Raw genomic sequence first — 23,569 nt, forward strand, 5'->3', positions numbered from 1 at the left:
AGTTCCTGCCCAAGCTGCATCCTGTCCTGGTTTTGCAGCCACTTTCCTGGATATGTTCCTTGGATGCCTATTCAGACTGTTCCAGACTGTTCTAGCTGATTCGCTCCAGGATTATTATCACAAAAAAAGAAAGCACTCAGGGAAAACAGGAGATATTTAGATCAGTGAGTGTAAATATGTGATGTGGGCATGTATCAAAATACTGTGGGTATCCTTGGGTGAGAACAGATCAATGGCAGTATCATTCAGGGGAAGATGGGTTAAAGGAATGAAATCCCAACCTGTATACACAGCTTTCTTGGTTTTAAAGATGTACAGTCTCACCCCGCTTCTGAATGTGCTGTGGGGATAAAACCCTTGTCCTTAAGTAAGTGTGTTGTGTCTCAGTCCCAAGTTATCATAAGGGCTCCGTTTAGCAGCTTCAGAAATAGATGGAACTGTTGAAATCTGTAGAGGTGCTGCACTATTTTGTACACATATGCCTGCACTTTGCCGGCACTTTCTATATAAATGATCCCAGATTTCCAATTGTATTTTGTTTACAGACACGTTTTGCTTATTGTAAATTGCATATGGTTTTACCTCTAACCTTGGGTCTGATCCTTTCACAGTGCGTTTGGCCAGGGAAGAGAGTAGATGATCCACTATTTGTTAGCAGTTCATTATATATGTGCTTGTGTATGTGAATAGATATAGATATATATCTGTGGGCCTGATACTGAGAGGTGCTGAGCTCACTTAATCTCTGGTGAAGTCAGCAGAAGTTGAGGGCACTCAGCACTTCCTAAAGGTGGTCAGAAAATTTTAGCTTTGGACACCCTCTCGCTTGAGTGTTAGCTGTATAAATTGTAAAAAAAAAAAAAAATGATAAGCTCCTTAGAGCCTTCCTTAAATGCTGGCACCTTGAGATCGTAGCTATTTATGTTTTATCACTTTTTCATATGCAAAATGTGTTGCATGTTTTTTGTTGGAGTTTTAAGGAGCAAATTGATGGAGAGTTCAGAGCCAGACATACGGTATAAGAGACAAAGGTTTAGTAATGAGTTCAAAATTTACAAAACACAGAAGCAAATATGGCTTTAATACATGATATGACCCTTTATAAGGCTTGAAATTACTCTTCAAAAATCATTCTGGCTTGACTTCAGAGCCAAGTGGATTGTGGGATACCACAGATTGACTTTGAGTAGTGGGTTGGTATTGCAGGAATTTTTTAATTTCCTGTAACTCACAACAATTTTCTTCCAGTTAGACCTTATCCTGCTGCAGTGTATTTACTGAACAATTTAGTACAGTGTATAAGCCAGATCAGAGGCACATGCATGCATTCATACACAGACACACACAGACACAGACACACACACACACACACACACACACACACAGGAAAATTAAAATATTAATAGCAAAATTCAAAATGACTAAAAGAGAAAGGTTTTGTATGTTGATGTTTACATTTTTATGTGTGTAATATATTTAATATCTAACTAGTGATGTAAGGGGGAAGCAAGAAACTTCAGGCTGAAAATTTTTTTATTTTTTAAGTAAATAAAATATGATTTTAAGTTGCATTATGAATTGAAAATAATTTGGCAAATGCTGGTTATTACTGTTTCTAACAGCCTTTTAATTAGTTCTTCAAACACATTTTCAAAAATTCCCCAAAGATGCCTAATTTGCATGATTTTTAAAAAGATTGGTTCCTTAAACTGTCAAAACTGCTTATGTATTTATTAACAGTAAAGCAGCACTGAAAGGATCCCTGAAGTTCAAGGGGAGAAATGTTTCATGCCACAGAACTCCATGTGCTCATTTCATTTCAATTGTCTCCCAGGTGTTGCATGGCAATTATTATAACATGTTTGAGTGTAAAAAATACAAGCCAGTAAGTCTATTATAATGTAACTCAACAGAAAGCAGAACAACATGAATGACAGCAATGCATCAGGGTCACTGGAATTACAGATGCAGGTTTATTTTTGCTGTTGATCTTAAAAGGCCTATTGGTGTTAATGGGCTAGTGCAGTATATACATATATACATATATTAATAGGAACATATTATTATAACAGTGTGCATTTACTTAGAAACTTAAAGTTGTTTACAAGTGATTTATACACACACACACACACTTTATATGTATGTGAATTTGCAGCATGCTTTGTTCCTCGTCTAAAATCTCCTAATGTCCAAGGAAAGCCTTTGCACTAACTACTTGGGCTTGGACTGGGCCTTGGAGAAATGGGAGATGAAGGGTTAATGAATCATCTGTACGAGTTTTGTGATTAAATATGATCATAATAGTGGAAGAAGAATGTTTGACTGAAAAGGAAGTAAAATTACAATATCTTTTAAAAACTGTGCTAGAATTTGTGATAGTAAGAATGTCACCTCATTGTACAAATGAAAAATAAAAAGCTAGAGTAAGAAAAGTCTAAGATTCCACTAAGTGAAATAATTCAATATTTCTTTAGCTTCTGGGTACCAGATAGGAAGAGATTATAACCTGTAGCATTTTGGAAAGCAGGATGTATGATAGGATTTATTAGTAGCTATAGAGTAAATAATGTTTATTAAATTTCAGGATAACTTTATTTTTTCTTACCTACCAAAAGAAAATTCTCTTTTGAAATAACACTCATTAGAAATTGAAGGTTATACTGGCAAAACAGACTTGAATCCTTCAAAAATAGCCCCTAGTAAAAGTCATAGAAAGATCTGAAGCTAAGCCTATGACAAAAAAAAATATGTAACTTAATATGCAGGCAAACTTTTTAATATGTGAGCCAGACACAGAAATGTTGGTACTCTTTGAAATGAGCAAGAATTTGATGAAACACTGAAGGGTTTCCTATATTTTATTTTATTGGACAGCAAGAAGTAATTCAGTGAAAGAATATCCTGTAATAGCTGAACGCTTCTCAATGTCAGCTCAGTATTTTAACAAGCATATTTCCCTATAACACAGAAGTTTTCCTTTGTGACATGAGTTGTGTGTAATTTGCACCCTCAATTCTTCACCTAAATCCCAGCTGGAGTTCCTCTATTGACTTAACGAGGCTTTGGATCAGGCTCCAAAATAATGAAGGGACAAATCCATTCAAGTCTTTATTTATGTCTAGATTATTTTCTCTCATCAAAGGTTCCCCTGAGGGTCTTCCCTTTACATTCTCCTGTGGAGAGTTCATGCCTCCTCGTAAATCAGGCTACATCCCTGCTCCCTGGAACCTTCATAGACGAAATAGATTTGGCTCCTTCCTGGTCCCATGGACTCCCTACAATGTGCTCAGATTCCTCTTAATTCTTGGAGTTACTCAATTAAATTCTTGACTGTGCCAGCCAGCTGGTGCCAGCCAGATTGGGAAAACATTTCCCAACTGTCCAAAGGGCTGCTTCTGCCTCATTTTGAAAATGTGTAACATCCAGGTGGAGTAAAGCCTTTGGATGAACAGGTATCTTCAATTCCCAAGCAAGTCTTCTTTCATCATTGGAATGCAAGAAAACAACATCCTGTCTACCTGGCCATGGAAATCTGATGTTTGTTGCATCCAGGCTGGATTATTTTCTTTCATTGTGTATGAAATGGGTATTTCTCCCATTTCAGTCTATGATACTCAGGACTGTCCACTGGTCCCAAGTTACTGTCCAGTGGCTTCCAGTGCCAACTTAAGGCTTTTGTCCTAATCTTTTAATGTCTTAACAAATCAGCCTACAATCATGTAGAGCATAAAGTGAATATATATCTAGGAATCATTTTGACAAATGTATCTTTTTTGACACAAGACAAGTCATGAAACATCTGAGATATGGGGACAGAGCTTTCTTAGTTGAAGAGATCAGATCTATGGGGCAAACTGTGAGAAAAGATCAGGTAAATCCAAATCTTAAATATCTTTAGAAAATACTTCAAAGCTTTCTTCTTTGAGAACACATTTTCATCATAAACGATTGGCACAGCACTGGCTCTCCCTTTAATTCTTCCAAAAAAGACTGCATTTACCTCTCTTTCTCCCCATTGCTGCGATAGTTGATGAATGAGGGAGAAATGTACAAAAGATGCTGTTATTAATTGTGCATGGAAGGCACTCAGATACAACAGCGGTGGATAGTATGTATCTTGGGAATTTCCCACAGCTAGCATTCTTTTGGTCTTGGTTGGATTCATTCTGAGTGAGCTGTTCTTCTTCCACAAGTGAGTTTCCCATGCGCATTCCCATATTTGTCTACTACTAAAATGGAGTACATATTTACTTTCTACCTGTGTGATATTATATGTATGCAACAGAGTTTTAAAAAGTCGTATCTGACAAAATCTTGTTTGTTCTGATTTTAGCTCACATGAGCAACTCAGTGCATCCAAAAGACAAAGAAGAACATGGGAAAGGACTGTCAAACAGAAAAAGACCAGAACGTCAGGATTCAAAAGGGAGGCTAGTCTTGTGCATAAGACCCTGCATAAGTAATCTGGCAATCTGGATTCAATTTCTTGCCTTTCTACAAATCTTCTGTGAAAGTACAAATAATGCATTTTTTCTGATACTCTTCATAACATATTCAAAAGCACATGTGATGCTCCCTGCTATTCTCTAGCGCTAAAAATGCTGGAGTACTATCAGCCATGCTAATAAGTCAATTTGACAGGTCACTATTGGATGAATATGCTGCTCCTGACAACAAGTGCACCAGTTCACTTATTATGATTTTGGAGCTCTTCGAGGGTGCACTCAGCAGAGCATTTGGTTACAATCATTTCCTTTGAGTTACTTAATCAGTATCTCCTGTCTCCTTAGGCTGCAATGCCAGGGCAGGAGAATGAGAGGATGTAGAAACAGATGACCTAAAGAGATGACAATTCATACTTATCAAGCTGTATATTGCATTCTAAGGAGCCCCCAAAACAGGGAAGGGTCAGCTTCATATCACACTGGAGCTGTACTGCAAGTTTGGTATTTTAAGCAAACTCTTTCAGCCAGTGGCAGGTTCACAGTCAGGGAACAATGGGAGCAGAAGCTGCTTCACATTTCTTACATACCAGTGATGCCAATTTATGAATTCTTCTATAAATCTCTGGAGATACAAACCATCTGTAAAGAATAAAAAGACAACAACAGTTATGAATTTGGTTACACATAAGAGGAGTGAATACGTTTTGTTTAGACAATTCCCATGAATTCCAATCTCAAGAATCACTGAGAGTTTGTCTTGTTTATGAGATTTAAATAATGACTGCAATGCAGAGTTTCTAGAGAGTTGTACAAAAACATAGATTGATAAGTGACTGCCTTTTAGTTTGTTTTTGTTACTGTGCTTTTTAAAGGGACAAGTTACACCCTATTCGAATACACTAGTGGCTGAATAGAAATAAAAGAGCTTATCTGCTAATTTAATTTTATCTTCTAAATCAAAAGCAGCTATTATAAGACTGTCAGTTAAGGCATAATATGTTTTTGTTTCTTGAAACTCCTTTATTAGAAAAGGAATAAACAATGATGTATGTGATAGGGTATTTTCCAGGCTCTTATCTTCCTTTGACCTTGGAAGTCATGTGTCCAAAATACATCTCAGGATTAGGCCTGAGAAAATTAAGATTTGTCATTTTTAGTGATACTTGCAGAATTTTCCAATGTATGGGTACAATTTTTTTAATACTTTGCTAGGTTTTAGGGATATAACCTATCTCTTATCCCTCAGAATAACCTTTTACCATATCTAAATGAAAAAGACAGTTGGTCATCTGCTTGACAAGGTATCGGTGTGGATATGAATGTTACCGCATGATCATTTTTATACCCAGGAAGGCAACTATGAAAAAGGAGGGAAAAACAAGCATTTAAGCTGAGGTTAAAATGGCTTATAATGAACACCCTTCTAAAGCAGTGTTTGCTTACCCTGAGCTGGAGCAAAAGTTTTAACTCGCTTCAGTGATATCAGTGTACTTTAAAAAAAAATCCTGTTAGAGGAAAGCTTCACTTGGTTCATAGCAAAATTTCACTCTTATCAGGGGAAGTTCCTCCTAGCCTGGCTTGTGGGAATGTAGCAATGACAAGCCATTCTAGTCCTTTCAGTACTGTGTGCCAGTCATCTCCCTCCTATCCATCTACTTTGCTGCATGTGGAAAAGAAGACGACACCGCTATTTCTCTGAAGAGAAAGAGGATCTGACTCACAATCATACCTGTGCTATTTCTAATAACGAATGAAGTGCTTGAGCTATTTGGTCCAATAGTTGTTTTCACTTGTTTTTCATCTACACTCAACAAATTGTTGTCTTTATACCAACAACTTGCAATTATGTAGCTGCATTGGTGGTAGCAACACTATGATTTCCACTAGGTTTTCCTGTCATGTGGGTTAAGACACTTGAATCAAAATGGTTGAAAAGATATATGATACATTTGCTGCACTGTTGACTCTTGCTGGAATGCACAAGCTAATTTTCTGTTTACAGAGAAGCAAGGTATTTTTTTAGAAAGTTTGCCTTCAAAATATATGACCACTTCAATATATATGAGCACTATATCTGAACCACTCCTTGCAAATTACACAGCCTTATTGCAAAAGAACAAGAAAAGATCTACTATTTATCCTGATCCCAGCTCAGGAAGAAAGGGATCAGATAATGTGTATGACCACACTTAAACCTTGAAGACTATGTACAGACCTCAGCTTTTTATGGTGTGTAGGGTAAATTCCCATTAATCAGCAGTGCTGTGTGGCTTGCAGTTTGGTGGCTTTTAGATCCTTTTGGTCAAGAAGCACTTATGTCTAAGTTACTCTGGAGACTGATGTAATGACTTAGCCAAGTACAATTCAAGACACTGATATGAAGATAGAGTGTGAAGGTGAGGATATCCACTAGGGTATATGAGTCGCTCCACGAAAAAAGCAACAGAACTGAGCCTTTGCTATAAGGAATGACCTGAAAATCCAAGGCCATTAATGTGAATTTGAGATCAGCTTTCCATGGCTTTACTGAGAAAGGCTATAAAAGGGACAAAATGCTCCAGGCCATGTGAGAGTGCAGATGTTAATGAAAACAAAAGTCAGAAGTTGAAGCATAACCAATTTAATGCCTGTCCTAACTTGTACATGAGATATCCACTTGCAAGGCATTTGGAAAGAGTCTGTGACCTCATTTCCCCTGGCACACTGGTAGAACGCATTATTCTCTCGTGCCATTCCATAGTAACCGGAAGCTTTTATTTCCAAGTGATAACTCGCACAGATGCAAGTTATTTTCCAGTAATGCAGGCAGTAACATGTGTTGCCACTGGAGTTTGAAATGTCCGTTAATTTAACAGTAAATCCCTTATCCCTGTAAAATAAAAACACCATATTCTACATGGACAGAGAAGAGAGTATAACTCTGCTTTTCAGATGTTAGAGCCTCCAGTGGACAATTGTTCACCAATTTCAATTTACACAGCTGGCTGTCTCATCCTAAAAAGACGCCTTAGGACTGAGAAAGCATGGAAAGTAAATTACCATCTCATTCCAAACAACATCATTTCCCTCTCCCCCAGGCTAAAATTGAGGTATGTTAATACAACAATGTTAGGAAGTCAGCCCTGCTTCTGTTGGCACAACATTTGACCTATGTAAAGATGCCAGAATTTTCTGAGTCTGTAGAAATGAAGTTTTCTAGATACTAGACACTTGTTTGTCTTATCCAAAGATGATTATGAGGAAGAGACTGAGGTACACAAAGCAATAAAAAGGTTTCACTGTCATTGGAGCAAAAATTAAACAAACTCTTCTGCAGAGTTAAAATAAACAAACAAAAAATGAAGTGGTTACTGGTAAATGTTAACAAAATTAATCACACTGAGCACTCTGTTCTCAAGTATTGGCTATTTTTTTCTTGTCTATGTAACACAGCAGTGGAAAATACTAAATGCACACAGTCCAAATCTTTCTGACATTATCATCAATTGCAAAAGAGTAGTCTGACTGAGCAAGTTCATTATCGCTGAGGATACTTGAGCATGCTGAGTTTATAAATTTGATAATGCTTGGTTTATGAGTTTGATTACTGAGTTAAATTACAGTTAAATTACAATAATTATCCCAATTAATGTATGCTCTACTACAGTGCTGAAAATAATAACAAAACCCACAGCCAAATGCTAATCACCAACCAGATATGACAGAAAGAGGGAGGTGGGAGCTGTAGTAGGAAAAAATCCCCAGATCCAGCCCTATTCTTTTTCATACTTATTTCATTTATTTCTGTTAGATTGTTTTAACATTCATGAATTGTTTTCCAGAGCTACGGCACAATGGCAAGGAGTCTGGAATTGATATAGTCTCAAGAAATACTGTAAAGTAATATGATTTTCTCTTAAAGTTTGATGCTTACCAAAACTTTAGAATCCATTTAGAATTATGTTTATCTAAATGATCAGAATTGTTTTCTTTCTTCTTGAAAGGGGCATGAGTCAAATAAACAATACCAAAGAGGATGCTATTTCACGGCATGTTAGAAGCTAGCCCTCATATCCTATGAAAAGTTAAATGCTGCTAGGAGGCTAACTCCTGCCTTTGAAAAATCTCCTAAATTCCTATCTTGAGGCATAACATTAACTATAATACCTTAGCCTAATAGGTCTCAATTCTCAAGCAGACTTTACCAGAAGTGTAAGAACCTTTTACTTTTTTTTTAGAGTAGTGTAAAGAGAGGTTGGGTGATGTCTACACAGATAAGTGCAGTTCAGTACAGTCTCCTCAGGTGTGGGAATTAAACGCCCATCCAGCTCTGAAAGTGCTCTTGCTGCCTGGCTACAGACTGGTCTGCAGCTGCCAGGACAGAACTGTGCAGAAAGACATGCAAAATTCATTTCATCAAGATGACGAAGGGAGATTTTTGGTTCTGCCCTAAGTCCCTGTGTTTTATGGAAAGCTTTTACTGAATACAATGTATAAAGCATCCTGGGAACAGGACCTGAAGGAGTCTTCCACCCGCTCCACCTTCTTTAACCCTACAGCTATTGTAAAAAGTTGGTGTGAGGAAGCAGCAGACACAGCCATTGTAAAAGCAAAGGGCCACAATGTGAATTTGCACCAATGTTTGGGCTCAGCCTGGGCCTTAGGGGCTGAGGCAGTAGGGCAGTTCTGGGCATGCACAGAGGTACAACCCAAAGCATGTGCCAGGGCTGGGCTCAAAACTCAAGGCAGGGGTTTCAAGCAAGTTCCAGGATTAGGCAGGCACTGGATAAGGTTTTTTTTCTAATCATAGTTTGGGGCAGTCTGTTGATGCAGTAGCTGATGCTCAGAATTCCTTTATAACATATGGGCAGATTCCTCCCTCATTCATCTGTGAGCATCCTCTTCCTTTCCCAGACTCCCATGAAAGCGTGAAAAGTGCAGTTATTCATACACAATCAGGCGTGATCGTTATCATCATTTGTTTCTGCAAATGTTGTTAAAACAAGGCAATATCTGAAGCGCCACAAAAGGTGCGCCTTTCTCATGCAAAGCATAACATTCCTAGCGAGTTGAATGCTGTGTCAGAACTGAGTAAGCCAGAATGCACGTGCATACTCCTCCAGTACGAGAAGCGTGTTTATTAGCCAAAGAAAATGCTATCAACAAAATCCTATAGCTGGTATGGTTTACTGTCATCCTTTTTGCAAATGAGGTATTCATTTAAAAATCATTATTAGCTATGGGAAGGTGGAATTTATATTGCTTTTTACATATATTTAAAATACTTCCTCTCCATGGAATTTATATTTAGTCATCTGTAAAACCTCGTCCATGTTTATACTACTATGTAAATAATAGATCATAATAAGCATAACCCTGTAACTGAAGTCTGAGGCTTAAACCAAAGAATCAGTTATCAGGAGCTATAGAACAGCTTAAATTTTAAGACTACCACTTGAAATATCTAACTGTGTTTAGAAGTTTTTGCTGTCTCTCTCAGCCTTCAAATAAATTTTATGCGCAGAATTTACAGAACACAAGAAAACAGTATGGAGGACAAAGGAGGTCCTAAGGCCCAGCATTGGTGCAAAGTTCAGAAGGAGATTAGACAAACCCAGACATATGACTACTCTAGAGATCGTGACTGCTCTAGAGATTGTATTGCAAACCTTTCCACTTTGATAATTTTTTGTTTTCCTGAAACAGATTTTAACAATCCTTCCCATAAATAACTAAATAGTTTATATGATGCAGAAAGTCTTATGTCTAAGAAGGAGAGAAAGTCAGAGATGAGAAACACATCAGAAAATCTTCAAAGTGAGACTGTGAAACGGATATATGAAATTAAGTTGGTTCTGCACTGGACATAGGACACTGATGTGCAAAACAGCCAGTTATGACTGAGGCTACTTCTTGATTGTGTAGTACTGAACTTAAACCCAAAAGTAATCATCACAATAAGCACAGATCAAGTTGTGCAAAGCTATCCCTTTCTCCCCTCATAATAATAAAAAGAAAAATGAAGACGAATGTAGAAAACATGAAAAATTTAGAGAAGAACTTCAAAACTCCTTTGTGTTTCCAGCTACTTGTAGAAATTTGTGAGTTTAGTATGGGACTTAGGGCATGGGACAATTTGGTGGGTTTTTTTTGTACAGTTAAGGGTTTTCACATAGGACTTAAGTGTTATTTCCAATAGTAAGTGGGAACTTACCAAGGGAAAGGGAAATCTTCCAAACATATAAGATTACAATAGCCCACATGTAACTCAAAGTATTTATGTAAATTATGCTGGGATTTGGTGACTGTCTTGACAGGCGGATCTCTGTCCTACCATTAACTGCTAACCTTCTAGCTCAAAAATGCCACTTGCATGATGCTCTCGTTCTCCCAGTCCCATAATATTCTGACCCAGGATATTGCTACCCAGCCTGGTGCTTGGTGGAAGTGATAGACATGGGGATGGCTTCAAATAATGCCTCAGAGCTGGGGCAGTAGTTCAGTCTCAACAGTCCCTGACCTCAGAGCTGTGCAACATGCCCTTCCCAATGGCCTTCCAGGGAGACACTTCTCAGTTTCTTAGGTCCTCCGCTGTAAATCACAGATTGTCACAGGGATATAGTGAGGAAGGGTGCTCTGGTATGGTGAGGAAAAGCCTGAGGAGTAAACATGAAACAGTGGTGGATATGTGCAGAGGAAGGGACTATACAATGGAATGGTTGAAAGAAGCACGGGAAGCATTTTGAAAGGCAAATGGTGAAAACCAGCACAAACAGAGCTCTGACTCATCCAGGAGAAGGTTTGTCACTGTTGATGCAGGGATAGGTTGTTTTTAGGGGTCATGCTGTATGTCCAGATCTTGTTTAAAGTGTGGAAGCTTGACTTGCCTTGGCTTAACCATCCCATCACTTGTGATAATTAAATATGAATCATTAGCTTCCCCAGCTATCCAAAATGGCTATGAGTACCTACAGGTATATATGAGTTGCTATTATATCGGACATTATATGTCAAAAAGCAACAATGGCCCTTTTATATATATATACAAACATGTTTTGTACTGAAGCAGAGCACCTTGCCAAAAGTTGTCGTATAGTCTTACTCTTTCCACCCATAGTGTTTGGCCCTACAGTACTTCCACTGAGACTTGCTTGCATGGATGTGTGCATTCAGACATAAATCTGAAGCTTATCTCCAGCTCCACCTGAACACTGCCCCGCTCTGTGCAGGGAGCCAAACTCAAAGTTTAGAACTGGATTAATGGCTAAGCGCTCAGAAATCTGCACGGTTCATGTGTTTACATGCTGAGTGTGCCGATGTCTAGAAAGGCAGCCACCAATGATACAATTTCAGTGATTGCTGGAAATGTGGCTATCAGATGATCTAAAATTCATCTGCTGTAAATTAAAGCACAGATTTCTTTAAATCAGTTGAGTTTTCCATTCATGCAGAAAATGAGATATGATATCAAAAGCATAAAAAGCTCAAAAGGTATTAAGCAACCTTTATCACTCTGTCAGATGTGATCACCAAATCAGTTAATTTCCTTCACCTGATATAGGTAGTAATTTTTTAAAAAAATTATAGTTACTGGGACCTTGTCTCCAGTTCCTTTCCCTGAATACAATAACAACTAATTATTTAAGAGGGACTTGTACACTTCTCTTTATATAGATGCCTATTGGACTCTGATGTGTCACACAGTGATTATGAAATGAGATCCTGACAAGTTTCCTGGGTGCATGGGGATCACACATAATCATTACCATTGTTTACAAACTTTTTTCTTTAGTCCCCTAGAATGCAGTCCTGCTGTCATTTTCCTTCTCTCTTTTGTTCCTAGACCTCAGTCCACCAGCACCTGAGAACCAATATGAAATACACTAGTAAATGCACTGTGCAGACTAAGGCAATTCATGGCAGATTTTCTTATTTTTTTCCTCATTCAATTGAATCTATTTAGCTCTATGTTTATGTAGGGTGCACTTTGGTACCTTTGCAGTAAATCCATGCTGTATATTTTATGTAAATTTCACTGACCTCTGACTTTCAAGCTCAGAATCGTTCTTGGTCAGCCTTAGCCCAGAAGTAATTCTCTAGAGCTCTGCTGAACCTTCAAAGAAATCTTCCGGTCCTCTTCACCAGGCTTTCTCCTGGACTATACAGTGAACTGCACACACAGGCAATGGCTGGAATTGCGACAAGTGCACAGCCCAGCAATTGCCATGATAGTCAGCCAGTGGCTTCTAGGGTGCCCTGCCAAAGACACTGTGATGGCAACTACAGAAGAGAGGCGGCTGGAGTAAGACAATTGTGCTGAGATATAGACAGGTAATTTTTCTTAACTTCATGCATAAAGTGACAATCCTATCAATTCTATTATATGCACCAGTTCAGATTAGAATACCTGCCAGAGAAATGCCTCTTAGGTTTCTTTTTTCAAAGGTCAGGACGATTGAGTCCCTTTCAGACATGCATGAACAGATCTGTGCAAGATTACCCCCAGATGGGCAAACATCAATATTCCTACTTCACAAGCTGTGGCCAGAGGCACAGATAGACTTGGATGACCTGCCAATAGCTAAAAGGGGAAATCTCAGGCACACTGTTAGAAGAGACCCTTGAACTTCAGAGTCCAGGCAAGAACTGGCTTAGCCACCAGGCCTCTCGCAGTCTGTTCCTGAGAGGGCTCACAGATGAAATGCCTGTTCTTCTGGCTCCAAGCACAACATCTACCTGTGAAAGTACCTTCTCTTTTTCAAACAGATACACCACACAGTTCAGAGAGAATGCCAGTGAGCCTTGAAAGGAGATGTTAACATTCAGAAGATGATTGATTATTTTCTACCCAAAAGAGCTGCTCTTTCCCTAAAATTTACGTTTCAAGCCTCTAATTTCTAGCTGGACTAAATTTCAAGAAAAGCTTACATGAAATTCATAATCAAGCTCAGTCTGACTGGATAATTTATTTTATATAAAATAAAACAGTTAAAGCAATATTTGGGGCTTTTTTAGATGGAAGGCTTGCTCTTCTTAATTCTTGTTATTACTTTGATTATGTGTTAGATTTCTATAATCAATAGTACATATGCAGAACTATTGTGAGATAATTCTTGTCATTCTGTAGTGTCTGGCCAGGTAAAGGGCAAAGGTTTAATGCATTTCATTACACTTAATCATTTAATAAGGTCAGTCACAACTCCATACAAATTCAGATTAATATAACTTAATTAAGCCCTTAGAAAATGATCAGCATAGCCTTCTACTAAGCGTTTCAGGCCAACTTGTCCTTTCCTGTCAGTGAATAGGGTAATAAAAGCTACTCCTATTACCTTTCCAGGTGAAGCTGTGTGGCACACAATTTTGCCATTGATGCCATAAAGGGGAAAAGACAGCAAAAAAACAACACTAACCCCAGCTTCACCAGCGCATTATACTGACCCTTCAAGCTCTGCTTTACAACAGCAGGAAGTGCATTACCACTTTACATGAGATTACACACAAACTCCTTCTACATGTGAAAGAACGATAGTAGGGTTGTAATCAAGTGCTCAGAAGCGTATTCCAGGCCCCTTGTGTGTCCCTGTCATGGTATAGCCTTTAATTACATAGTCACACACTATTCTTTTTCATAAACCTCTGGTCTCATTCAGGGCACAAAATGCATGGTGCTCACCTAATAAGTAGCTATTAGGTACTATATTTTCTTTATTGAACGTGGGTCCTATACCTAATTTACTGTACCCTGTTCAAATTACCCTCTGAAAAGAGAACGATGACTCTCTTTGGAGGCAAGTCTGTGGCATTAATGCTGTGGTGAGTAATTGCTTCACAAACATCAATGAATTTATTTACAGAGTACATCTGTGAGAGGAGGGGGTGCCTCACAAATAGGAACTGAAGCGCTAAGAAGATGCCAGCAAAATGCCCACTAATTTGGGTTAGTAGTCCCCAAAAGTTTGAGTTTTCAGAAGACATTAGAATTACGTGACTTGTTATGTACCCAAGGTCCTCTTTTCATCAGCTCCAACTAGGAGTACTTCCTCTGCAGTTTTGCAAGTTGGGCTCGGTGCCAAGCTGGGCCACTGGAAGGTGGGGAAGCACACATAGTGATCATCTTCAAAAACTAAAGCTCATTTGCCTATTATCCAGCAGGGATGCTGTGGAGGTGAGCATAGCATGCCATTTTCCAGGGTACCTATAAGACCACTGTTTCTCTTCCAGCCTCATTCGTTGCCTTGCAACCAGGCAGATTGCTTCTTCCTTTAGAAACCAGCTCCAGTTTGTCCCCAGAGTAAGTCTCCGGACACTGAATGAGGCAGGGTTCTCAAGGAGAAAAATAATGTTGTCACTTAGTTACAGATTTTATTGTTCTGTCCATGCACTTGAGAGAGAAATTATACCTCTCAGGCAGTTTTAATCCTGATGTTTCTCAAGTTTAGAAAACTTGCATTTGCTTAATATTCTAACATAGCTTCTTAATATGCATTTTCCTATTTTCTTTTAAGGTTAAAAGAAAAAAAATTCCAGCAGTTCTCTGATTCACATCTCCTCCTCAACCACCTTGCTTTTAATGACTATGCTGCCATCTTTGCACAACTTGTCCAAATTGTCTGTCCCTGCCTCTGCTCCCCCCATGTCTTTCCCCTCTCCTCTCTGGCCCTGAGCATTATATCTTTGGAATGTGGATGTGCTTGGGCCAAAGATGTGGTGAGCAAGGAGAACTGGCTCTGTACTCCTGTCTTCCGTGCTGGGACTCAACAGTTTCCAGCCCCTCAGAACTATAGGTGAGGGGATGCTCTGCTCCGTGTAGGCTGGAAGACACCCTGTGCAGATGAAACCTTTGGAGGCACATAGCTGCTAAAATCTAAACCTGCATTAAGTGTTTGTGGCTTTTTGAAGTCTTGAAATTTGTCCCGGACAGGTGTATCTTTTCTTAAGGATGGTTAAAGATGCTTTACTTCCTTCCCCTTCCCCTCATTTCAGCTAAACTACACTCTGCTCCAAAACATACAAGAGTTTTTAGTAGGAACAAAACAACATTCTCACCCTCTCTCTGACCTGAATGGCAGTGGCTGAAATAAATATATTAATATCTAGAAGCAGGCACATAGAAGACACAGTTTCAGTCCAAATAGTTCAAATCCAGAAAAATTAAGAAAAGAAAACCAAATGAAAAAAGAGATTGTTATATTAGGAGCTGCCAGGCAGTCTAAAGAAGAGGTGGCCGGCCCAAGCTATAATATCGGTATACACACATATATAGTGTTATGGGATAAATACTGACAATCTGTAATCAGTGGACAATGAACAAAATTTAATAAAGTGAAATGAACCTACACATCTATCTTTGCAGATTTCAAAATTTTATACACTGATTTCCATGTTCCTCTTTGACACTGAATTTTTAGAGGGAGAAGAATTAATTCAGAGAAATGGCTCTTCATATAAATTTTAATCATAGCATTTTCAATAAGTATGTAATTTTTAAGGAAGTAAAATGTGATGTGATCTACATTTTTGATTAAATAAGGAAAATGCTTACAGGCTTCATCCTGATAAAGCCTTGATTCCTTAAGCAACACATTATGAGATGTTAATTAAATGACAGTAACGTGTAACATAGCTCCCATTTTTAATTTATGCAGGCTTCATATTTTTCTACACTGAAGGGATATTTTCACCTTAAGAGCAAAGCAGCTCTGCAAGCGGTGGAGCTGATGAAACCTGGTTTCCTACAAGATTTGTGACTTGAGGCTGAGCTCAGCCTTGCAGATTGCTGTGTCCGTGAGAAATGTGCACCTGCTGCAGCCTGTCCCTGATATGGGGCACTAGCAGGAGAGTGGGGATTTACTGAGAAAGTGCTAAGGATGTTTTGGCTCTGTTGCTTGGGGAAGTGTATTTTTTTACAGTTTCTGGACACCTAGAATAATACCAGACCTCGCTGAACAGGTCCATATAGGATGTAGAGAAGATCTGACCTGCCTTGGGCAAACGGACTCACTGGATTGTCAGTGAAGTTATTACCCTGCTGTGTGTTGTGGCAGAACATGTCTATTTTATTGGATGCTAATGCAGCACAGGGCGTTTAATTTCAGATCAGTAAGACACTGTTCTTGCAGACACTGTACACGATGCTACTCCTGTTCAATTTTATTCGAAGTCTTCATGAATAGCAGTGGTGATGTCCAGTGTCACTCATCACTGCCTGAGGCTAGCAGTGAGGACCTGAGCAGGGGGAGGTCCCTATCTGACTACATCTCAGAGGAAACATGGAGTTTCATCAGGTTGGAGGGGGGTCTTTCTCACACCTATATGGGAAAAGAAAATCTTTTTGTTTGATTACAAAACCAAACAATATTGTTTTCCTCCAAAGTGCAAACAACAAGGAGGGCAAAGAAACGATTTTTAAAGTGATTTTGGAAACTGAATACATTTCCTAGATTTGAGGTTAATATTTAAGGGAACATTACATCAACCAGTTTCACAAGCTGCAGCCTTACCTACATTTCATGTTGAAGCTGTCCTTTTAAAAATGCGGCCCACCACAGGGAACAGTGTTGAGGCAAGTGCTTACTTTTAAATGGGGCTGAACACAACATGAAAATGAGAGCACACTGCTGAACAGATCAAGTGATACGTTCAGTGCAGAGAAATACGGTTTCAGTGATACATTGAACAGAAATCTAGACAGAAATTGAAATAAAATCTTTGGGTATTCTATGGCTATCTAAAAGAAACATTCTCTTCTTGGAAGCAGTGCCATGTATTTAGGTTCATTGTTAATCTAGATTTTAATGCCCTTAATTATGCTAATTTTTTTCCTGGCAGATAATTAAAAACAAGATTTTTAATGAGTTAGATGTCTTAAGATCCTAGAGAGAAGGAAATAAAGAGAGAGAAAGGCTGGTAGAAAGGGAAAACAAAACAAAATTCAAACCTAAGATATACTCAATTCCACATTCTCCTTGCCATTTAGTAGGGAGCTTAATTTCCTTGTATTGTCATTTGACAACATTACCTGCATATGCATATCCATTGTCATTGACTTGTACTTTAGACTATAAACTATTTGGATAAGATACCATCTTTTTGCTCTGTGCTTAGAACAAGTGAGTCCTGGAGTACGGTTTTCACATTAGTACTCTAAAGGAAAAATAACGCCAGGAGACTTGTTCCTGTAGATGAAATCCTGACCCAGTTTGGAACTGATCAGTCTGCAGTACTTTTTATCCTTCCTCCCCACAATTGTTTTTGAAAGACTTGGTCTCTAACATATTTTCACACTGATTTCAGTGCTAGTGAAGATTTTATCCTGTAAATTGTTGGATACCAGTTTGTGTAACTACAACACAAATTTTGCTAATCAAACAAGATTTGCATTTTTGTTGTCAAGAGAGAGTTCTGTGTAACAAACTAAAGGTTATGTAACAGAAACATCAACTTAATTTCTGAGTCTAATATACCCTTCTGCATTTTTCTTACAGCCAGGACTGAACTGCAGATACTGAAACAAAAGAAAAATCTATTTGCAGCCTGGGAAAGAGCTAACTGACATGAGAAAGCAACCTCCTTTAGCATATCTAAGCCAAAAACCGTTTCAGCAAAATATCAAATCACAGATGGAAGTGGAGGAGAAATTTTAGGGCAAGATTCTGGATCACAGTTTGGCTTCTCCCAGTTCTGGAGAGAAGGGTGAGAAATTTCCAGGAAAAGTATCCAAAACACTTAGATAAGCAGATCCAGAATCCTGAGCTGGGCCTTACAGATCACCTGAGGAACTGGACATGTGCTGTCTCAGTCCAGTTCTCAGCAGACAGCTAATCCTCCTTACAAAAGTTACTATCTCAGTATGTGCTGATAGCCCCTGCTGTCTGCTTCATTAAGGGGCCAAAGACTATACGAGCATGAAAACTAAACACTCACTTATCCCTAGGTGAAGTTCAACCCAGAAAGGCAAAGGGCGGCAGGCGGAAGTGGCATCACTATTGTACTTGTTCTCTGGACTTCATCCTGCAGTACTGTTAACCCAGCACTTTTCGCAGCACTAATCCCTAATCCAGCAAAACACTGAAGTGCCTGCTTAACTTCAGAGCTTGGCTACATAAGGAGAGACTGAACTGGGGCCTGAATTCACTTTGAGAGGCGGGAGAGTGATAGAAAAAGGTATACCTACAAATGACTTTGAAAATTTTCAGAAGTAATTGTTAGGCACTGTTTTGCTGCATGTAAATAAATTGTACTAAGCTATTACATATGTACATATATTACTACATAACTACACATATGTCTCTGTGTGTGTGTGGGGGGAGGGGGTGTATTCCCCTCCTCCAATCTAAAGCCTTCTCCACAAAATAAATCATAAGTTGTTCAGAGATATCCTTAGATGCAGGTTTTTCTGCAGGTTAGGTTAGCTATAAATTAAAAGGACTACTAAATAAATAAATAAACTGCTTTGTTCAGTTGTATCTCCAGCAGGGATATGACTGTTCATTATGAATAGGGGCTGAAGGCTTCACTGCTCAGTAGTTTATAAATACTAATGAGTGACATATTGAGAAAAATTGTACCTACAAAAGCAAAGTCTTCTGCCATGCAAATCAGGCCCCAATTCCCCACAGATAAGGATCTTTTTGATGGAACACATGCAAAATCTACAGCTCTTAATTCTTTCATTAGTATTCTAGGCAGACGATTGCCAAATAACAGGGAAAACTGTCTGAATTGCTGTGTCTGAAACCTAATATTGATTTGTTTAATAGTGTCAGGAAGTCAAAATTCACAAATCTCCTGTCGATTGTTTATGAGGCAGTTAGCACAGAATTGGATGCCCCTGCTTAATTAATAACTCATTACTGAAATTTGATTATATGCTTGAATGGTTTAAATGGGCTCTAATTCAGTATCTGCAAAGCAGTGTTGCAACAAAGTAAAATGGATCTAAAAGCCGTCTGTATTTCATGATCTCCATTGGTGAAGAATATGTGGACTTAGTTGCTAGGGCAGGCCTGTTAGTACATTAATAACTGACATAAAAATGTGTCATTCTAATGATGTTACAAACTGAAATCAGAAGGATACTTTAAAAGAAAGGTCACTGATTTGAAAAAAGGAACTCTAAATGTAATTTTCAATGTGTGATTTGTTTATCAGATAATTAACTGAAACGAGGATAACAAAGGTATTTCTAGTATGGAACTTTCTTTTCAGAAGCACCTTAGGGACTTAGAACTGTACGTCCAGACGGCCTGGACTTGTGTGCTTTTGAAATTCCTGTCCACTGTATCTTATGCAGTTCCTGGCACTTTTTCATCTCTGGTACTAACGGAGTGAAGAAACACCAGGTATAGCTTTGAAGTTCTGAATGACTGAATGAGGAAAGGTCAAGATAATAACTCCCCTCACTTAATAAACTTTTCCCCATTTTCAGGACCTGACTAAAATAAAATTTCTTCATCAGGGATTTATTTTCTCTTCTTCACGTCTTTAAGAAACCGGAAAGAAATAGATAAAAAATACAGATTTGTGATTATTTCTGACATGAAAAGAATTTAAAAGACCTCTTTGTAAGGGCTGCGTAGTCAGCTTTCTTGTTTTTGGCAACACTGGGAATCCCCAAGTTTCATTAATTGCAAAACAAATGAGAATTTTGTAGTAAGATTCAAAGTGGGTTTGTCTTCATTTACTTTTAGTTACTTTCCTATTAAAAAGAAAATCAGCACAGAGGTATGCTCTTTTCTGCAAGACAGACTCAAGCATGTGCGTAAATATGTTGCTGAATGCGGATCTCGGGGATTTGGTCAAGAAGCAAGAGACGTATCATATCAGTTAGGCAATGCTCTGTGTGTGACATCCTTCTTCCCACTCCTGCTGTTATCTTCACTGCGTGTAATGGTCACTGAGAGACCTTTGGTACTGACAGTCTCATGTACATTCTTCACGGATGACACACAGCGGGGTTATTGGGTCTGCAGGGGATTTCCTTACTTGCACGATGAATTCCACTGACTTTCTGCTGAAGACGGCGCTCACTCACTGCAGGATGGGTACACACTGTAGAGCTTCAGGGTGACTAATGTATGTCATGAATAATGATTAGCAAATAGTTGAAAGTGAAGAGTTCACAGGCAACCTATTGTCTGAACATTATTTGCCCAAACTCTTTTACCCAGTGCAAGAAGCTCATCTAGCCAAAAGCAGAATAAAATTAATAATTAATAAGATTCAGGCAGATATGTTCAACCAGCTCCATTAGGAGAAAACAGTGAAATACTTTAGGAGAAGCTGTTCTCATGAGAATTCCAGGCATGGTTTGTCTTAATGAAAAGGTTTGCATAATTGGGGCAGTTTTAGAGCAAACTAGAAGCGGAACTCTGAGCTGGTCGAAACTGGCCCTGGAGTCCGCTGGAGTAGCAATACATGGCATAATTTCTCTAAAGTCTGTGAAACTGAGGATTTCAGCTGAGATCCTCAAAGCAACTTAATCCTTTAGTCAATAAAATATATACATCTAAATATCCCCGAGGAACTGGACTGTGGGCCAGTGGATCCACATGATGTATTTACACCAGTTCAGGATGTGCATTTTTGGATATTTCTATGAAGAAAAACTTTCCACAAACTTGCAAACTGTTGCAGCTGCACTGCGTTTCTCTCAGACCAGTAAACAGACCTGCTTGAAGAACAGAGGTGAATGTTCTGAAAAACATACATAAATACAAATTAAGTGGCAGTTCTAATTAAAATAGAACTGACTGAAGAATGTATGTGCAAAATATTACTCACTGAGTTAACTGAGTCTTACTGTTTGGGCAGTCTGAAGGCAAAATGGGCAGGAAATGACTGCAAGTTTGTCTAGAATTGCTCGTAATCTTGTACAGACAAATACCAGTATCGGTCCAGGTACTCTGTGGCAGTGACTGTGTCTGGTATAGGGGCTGGACTCCAAGGTATAAACTGCCAAACCTCATGTGCCCTGCTCTGAAAATGTGAATTGCAATATGTCCTAATTTATAGAATTGCAAAATATTTATTAAACTATTCTTTTCTCACAACCTTTTCTGCATATCTTGTGTGGTCAGGAGAAGGGACTTCAGATACCACTGTTTGAAAAGGTGACAGCCCCCACAGATTTAGCAAAAATGCATCCCAAAGGCAGACACAAATTCTATGTTTTACCCCTTCTCTGTGGTCCTTTCAGTCTTGGGAATGGGAAAAGCTGCAGGGTAAAATTATACACCTTCACAGAGCCCTGTACTCTGCTCCTGACCAGCTTTCTTTAAGCATGGTGCTAATGCTATTTTAGGTTATCTGAATTCTTTGAAAACTTTTGTGCATTTTGTCATAAGTAGAGTCCTTCAATATTGAATCAACAGATGTGTTATTTAAAAATCATTTTACACTATCCATATTTTAGATCTTTTAAAAAGGCACACACTTTTCTCAGACAGGTTTTAGTAACATCTCAAATAGACTTTTTCCATTTGAGTTTCTGATAAGTAGAACATCATTATAATTGTTTGGCATGTAGATTGCTTAAGCCATTTAAGATGAAGATCATTTTAAATTTCCACTCTTACATAACTGAGCACATTATCAGTGTTGAACTGTGAAATAGTTATGAATGATAACTAACAATAAGTAATGCTGTTACGAGTTCATTTCTGAAGCAAAAGGGAATTGTTTTACATTTTCATGCATGCAGCCATTAGCAGTGTTGTAGTTCGCAGGTTTGCTAACTTTTCCCAGTGATAGGTAACTTTTACAATTAATTTAAGTTAAATAATTAAGCCTGGGCAGCTAAGAACATTTTTGAACCATCATTAAAGACAAAAAATACCTTTTAAGAAATGTTTTAACTTGTGCTAAACAGCAGTCTTAGGAAGAATGCTGATTTCTTTCTGCTGTGGGCCGATTTGTCAAAGTGCTATTAAGAATTTTCAGTTATAAAAAAAAATGGAGTGAACCTTTATTTTTTTCCTCTAATTTATTACGCTTGATTACGCAGCTGGAATGGGAAGGTAGCTGCTGTTTGTAGTTAAATAACTCCTCACAATTTCTTAAAGAAATGATCTTCAAAGCTTTAATGGGTCAGTGGCTCAAGTACAAAGGAAAGATTGATTTTCATACTCCCACTCTTTGTTCCCAAAGTTTAAAACAGACACGTTCTGGTAAATTAGTTTGTCTATGTTATTAATGGAAGAACTTATTAAACTCCCATAAATACATGGTGGTATCTTACTTAAAACACAGAATGCATTTGCTTTGAAAAAAATACATGTCTAAAAGTAAACAGGGGTGTAATATTTTTATTTGATTTCAGAAATGCCTCAAAAGGCAGAAATCTGGAGAATTGGGGGTTTGCAAAATATATTAGGTATGCATAATGATGAATGGTACAAGGAGCCTAGGCTCGAGTCAATAGAAAATATGTTATTTGCATTTAATGAAAAGCATTCACATACTGCGTAAGTGGCAATGCTATGGGGAGCACGACTACTCTAAGCAAGAAATATAGTCTCGGTGAAATACCTCTTTTATGTAAGGCTCATGCACGTTTCTTGGCTGAGCTGAGGGAGGTTACTCTGCTAGTGCAGAAACGATCTTGGGGTCAGGGCACGCTGCAATATCGTCGTAAAGGAGAATTGCTGTGAGAAAGATTATTCCGCTTCATGTAGGGAACAGCACTGTAGCTACACAAGGGGATGAGGGGAGTGTTTCTCAGCTGATGTAAATTGCCAGAGCTCCTTTTACATCAGTCTAAGGTCTGTCCCAGGTCCATATCTTCTCCCACGCAAGTGGAGACACTTCTGATATATTCTCATGGCCTTTGAGGTCACCGAGTTTCCCCTGATGATCTCCTTCAGATCTGCCTGACCGTAGAGGGATATCTTACCACACTTAATCACCTTTTCTTTTTCTCATCCCAAAATAAGTATTTAGTTCTCCCTGAGAATACATCCCACACACCTCAGCAGTTCACAGAGAAGGACAGACCTTCAGAAATGTTTTTACTCAACCCCATCAACAAGCTGTAGGGGTTACTGCATCAGGTGAACACTTGCTAACTAGAAATTCACTATCACAGCTGCTATCTGTAGTAAAATGCCCTTTGAATAGCTCATGCCATTGCTGTTTGCTAGTGG

At 38.5% G+C, this 23,569-nt stretch overlaps 1 long non-coding RNA gene across 4 annotated transcripts in view; it reads right to left on the reverse strand.

The window, feature by feature from the left end:
• Positions 1-23,569, reverse strand: part of LOC135328745 (uncharacterized) — a 67,465-nt gene that overhangs the window by 15,205 nt on the left and 28,691 nt on the right. For 2 of the 4 annotated variants that reach the window (XR_010389773.1, XR_010389771.1), the window contains one exon: positions 5,033-5,084. This is a non-coding gene — a long non-coding RNA (uncharacterized LOC135328745). Of the gene's footprint in view, positions 1-1,996; positions 5,085-23,569 lie in introns of those variants that run through there. The other 2 variants (XR_010389770.1, XR_010389772.1) reach the window with 1 other exon arrangement.

This window comes from Dromaius novaehollandiae, chromosome 6 (genome assembly GCF_036370855.1).
Source record: "Dromaius novaehollandiae isolate bDroNov1 chromosome 6, bDroNov1.hap1, whole genome shotgun sequence".
Taxonomy (NCBI): Eukaryota; Metazoa; Chordata; class Aves; order Casuariiformes; family Dromaiidae; genus Dromaius; species Dromaius novaehollandiae.